The sequence below is a fragment of the Zeus faber genome (assembly GCF_960531495.2).
Source record: "Zeus faber genome assembly, chromosome: 7".
Taxonomy (NCBI): domain Eukaryota; kingdom Metazoa; phylum Chordata; class Actinopteri; order Zeiformes; family Zeidae; genus Zeus; species Zeus faber.
In genome coordinates, this window is record NC_137203.1 from 27,488,455 (window position 1) to 27,493,032 (window position 4,578).

The 4,578-nt window shown below is 46.3% G+C and overlaps 1 protein-coding gene across 1 annotated transcript in view; it reads left to right on the top strand.

Moving 5' to 3' along the window:
- Positions 1–2,724: 2,724 nt before the first annotated feature.
- The window catches only part of sema4c (sema domain, immunoglobulin domain (Ig), transmembrane domain (TM) and short cytoplasmic domain, (semaphorin) 4C), a gene marked incomplete at its 3' end in the record, with an annotated part of 68,863 nt that continues 67,009 nt past the window's right edge, over positions 2,725–4,578 (top strand). The window contains exon 1 of the mRNA XM_080003161.1: positions 2,725–2,816. The remainder of the gene's footprint in view (positions 2,817–4,578) is intronic.

A 4,578-nucleotide genomic window follows, 5' to 3' on the forward strand; every position in this document is an offset into this window, starting at 1 on the left:
GTACTAGGGTTTTATTTTCCCTTATCTTTTTTCAGCAAGGTTACGGGCCATTAAACCTCCTAAGACCAACGCGACGTAATGGCCTTCATTGGCAAATTAAAATAGAGATTCCTCTCAACTGGGTATCCTCAGATAATCGTCAAAAGCCCCAAGGCCAGGGAAGAAGAAACCAAAAATCAACATTTCAGCAATTATGCATCCGAGGCAACCTTGGTTGTCGACGTCACCTTAGAATACAGAGTGCGGAATCGCTGTTGATAATGATGCATTCAAGAAACCTCCTGAAGGTCTTTGGCAAATTTGATTGATTTGCTGTATTTCTAGAGCAGTATACTGTAGTATACTGCCGTCGTAAACATTCGGGCAAAAATAACAATGGGAGATTCTCTGTGTCTGGTCATTGAGGGTATTATTCTACTTTTTTTTATACCTAATCTCTAGCCCAAATCTTTTGATCATAATCCCATGGGGGTTTTTTTTCATACAATTTGATCTCCGTTTTTGCCCTATTTTGTTATGGAATCGTCTATTTTTCAGGAATTCATCTCACATATAGTTGGCTTTAGCGAAGGAAGACAAGTCTATTTTGAACGGTCGCAAATATTTGGTTGGAGTCAGTAAGGCATTGGTCACTGGATCCGTTTTCAAGATAAATTACCATAAAATAACGAGATTTATACAGATCAGCCATAACGTTATAACCACCTGCCTTATATTGTGTAAGGTCCCCCTCGTGCCCCCAAAACAGCTCTGACCCATTGAGCCATGGACTCCACAAGACCTCTGAGGGTGTCCTGTGGTATCTGGCACCAAGATGTTAGCAGTAGATCTTTTGCGTCCTGTATAACCCCTTTCCCACTGCACCAAAAACCCGGTAACACCTGCTAACATCCGGCATTTGTCACCAGTGGGAAAGGAAAAACCCAGGTCTCACTCCCAGGTGAAATGACCCTGCAATAGACACGTTTTTTTATCAGCTCCACCTCCGATCCACTCTAATGTGAACAGGACACCGGGGTCAACACGCTAATTTTAGCCCCTTTACCTGTGCGATGCGAAGTGCGTTGAAATTCTGTACGCTGGTGCAAAATTGGACAGGAATATCCATGTATCATTCCATAATTTCATATACCACTAGAATTCAAAATCAGAAGTTATTGACTATTTTCGGCTTGGGGAACTGTGAAATGTTGTGAGTGTGGGGATTGCACTGTGGGGACCACAGCGGAGAACCCCCACAACCGGCCTGTTATTTTCCTAATCACACTGGAACCATGACATGCCTCTTTTCCGGCGTGTTCGTGATGTCGAGCGTAACGCAACAGAAAACGGTTTGGTGTTTGGGTTTTGGTTTGGTGTGAAAACGGTATAAGTTGCGAGGTGGGGCCCCCATGGATCGTTGTTGTTGTTCCAGCACATCCCACAGATGCTCGATCAGATTGAGATCTAGGGAATTGGGGGGAATTTTGGGAGTTTGTGTCTTAAATTCTCTTTGTTAAAGTCCCCGAATAATATAATGGCTATAATTGGCTGTAAACCAGGTCTTGTCATTTTTATAACTTACCCTGTTGCCTGTCTCAGTTTCCCAGCGCAAGGAGCGACGTGATACGCATTGTGCACGGCGGTGTAGCAGTGATCTGTCATGCTGCTAATAAACTGCTTATATTTGGGGAGTTTGTGTCTTAAAATCTCTTTGTTAAAGTCCCCGAAGACAACGAGGACGGGGTCCGGCTGCTCTCTCTCCACATAAGTGTCCGTTCGGCGAGTACTGTGCAATGATGACGCAGTGACGTAATGACGATTCTCTGTGACGTTTTTTTTGTAACCTTTAAGACAAATTTGGACCGATGTGGATCAAACTTGTATGTGTTAACTGCCCAAAAACAACTATCTATCATTCGTGTCCATGGGTTTGACGGTTTCTGGGAGCCAGATACTTAAGAATGTTGCTGCTCCACACACTTATCATGGTACACAAACATTCTTCAACTTACGGTAATTTTGCAGCAGTCTTTCACTAATTTCTGCTCCAAATGTACGTCGGTGTTGATCAAACTCGAAAAACACAACGTCTGAAGCGTCCCGGTTTCAACGAGGCCTCCATCATGTCTGTGCGCTGCGTTTCAGATACTTTTAGCCCAGAAAATGCCAAGAAGATGAATAATAAGAATCCGGCTGGACTCCTCAGTATGAAAAGCAAATGAAATATATAACATACAATAATTTAAAATATTTAAATAGAGGAATAAAAAGATAAAAACAAACAGAAAACAAACTGACAAATAATAAAATTAACACGACAGACGATCAGCGCAGATCTCTTTGTGACACACACGCACACACACACACACGCACGCACGCACGCACACACACACACACACACACACACACACACACACACACACACACACACACACACACACACACACACACACACACACACACACACACACACACACACACACACACACACACTCCTCCCGCGGTCTCCTGTTACAGCGCGGAGCGGCAGAGTGCACTCTGCGCAGCGGATCGCCAGTTCCGCTATGAGCACTGACAGCATCGTACCTCCCGATCCTCCTCCGAGAAGAAGAAGAAGCAGGAGCCAGAATAATAATCACAACCCCGGCGATCGTGAGGATGTGGAATAATTTATAAACTCGAGATTTAAAAACAAACAAACCCAAAAGACCGGATCGGATCGGAGAGCGGTGGACAGTAAGAAAAAAAGGCAAAAAAACCCCAAACGGGGATAGTGGATCTGGAGCTTGTGGAGCTGAAGCTTGAGGAGCTGCTGTGTGAGTGTTCTTAACAAGGTAAGTTTGTACATTATTTTTAAATATCGCGACGTGGATGTGGTGTTTTTTACGTTGTATTTCAAGTAATAACAGCGAGGCTCCGGGATTAAAAGTAGCGGAGGAAGGGAAAACGCACCGGATCCCGACTCGGCACGACTCCAACTGTTGCCATGAAGGATCCATCAGATCACGTCGTATTTTTATGTATTTGTTTTATTCCCCACTGAGCCTCTCTGCCGACACGGGCTCTCTGCTTCATCCTCAATGCTCATTTGTGCCTCATGCGATGCAACTTTTTTGTGCCGTTTACGCAGCGTAAACAGCGCAGTGCGGTGGGGAGCGGATCGGCTGCGGTGGGGGTTTTTCAGCTGAGAAATCGCTGGATTACCGAAAACATCGCTCCGATCCGCCCCACCGATGGGCCGAGACGAGACAACGCCACCTATTTGTTTATTTCGAACAAATAGAGATCTGGCGTCACGGATCTGATGCCACTCGTTACGCCGAAACATGTGACCCTGTCCGTTTTCCGAGAGCTGCGGGGAAGTTTCGAGGGACATTTAACTTGAAAAACACAAACTAGATGTCTTTTCGAGTAAATAGTGGGCTTAATCCCATAAAACCCTCCGGATTTTCCCGCAATGACCCACCATCCTCCCACCCTATTGCACGCAGACGTAATCAGAGCCGAATCGGATAGGTCACACATTTCGCAGTAACACCCCCACGCTGACCCTGTGTGCCACGTTTGTCGTCACATCATTGGTCCCTCTTGGAGAAAGTCTGCTTTTCAAATTTTGGTGAACAGCAGCTGAGCTGTGTCACCCCCGCCCCCCGCTGCCCCCCATCTCCCCTCATCCACTGGAAATGGCAAAAGCAGTGTTTCTGTCACGGATACTCCTGACCCTTTCCTGACTTTGTGGAGCACTTTAAAGTGGTATTCCGTAAGATTGAGCTTTTGATACTACTTTCAAACTGGCACTTTATATGGAACGGTCATTGAATGGGTTTGCATTATGCATGTGCTCCTCTATGCTGCTTCCAGTGTTTGGTAGCGAGGTGTCTGCCTTTCCCGGCAACGAATAAGACGATGCTTCGCAAAGTGAAGGGTAAACCATTGAAAAGGATCCATATGGGTGCAAAGGTACCGACCAAGGGACGAACTTTAGTTTGAGAATTAGGAGGACACACAATAATGGGGGGGGGGTGACAGCGAAAGTGAGGGAGACAGGTGTGCAAATCCCCACCGTCCCCCTCGCATCCACCCCTCCCCACCACCTCAAGCCACCCAGAAAAAAACATCTCTATTCAACGTTTCTAATGGAGTTCTGGGACTTGTAGTGTAATCCACCCAAACACGAGAGGATCTCAGGCATCGGCATTTTGAAAAACCAGCCCTCACAGTAATCCGGGAGCGGGGGGGGGGGGCTGACCGAAGGCATCACTTTAGTCGCCGTTCTTCGCTCTCATGAAGTAAGTATTAGCCTCAGATGAGCGCTTACTGTAATAGCTGTGTGACCACACAGAGCCCTACACCCTTGGAAGGCCATGGGGGGGTGGGCTCTGCTCATCTCTCTTTCTCTCTGTTTCCCCTTTTTTTTTTTTAAGTATTATTGAGCGACTCAACCTTCCAGCACTTAACATGAGAAGCCATCGGAGGGGGGAGGGGGGTCGGGATTGACAGTCATTAAAACGGAATACAGCCGGGCTGGGAGAATTTAGCGGAGCATGAAGTGAAATTGAATGGTTATTTTCATCCGGTTATGTAGGAGGGAGAGCA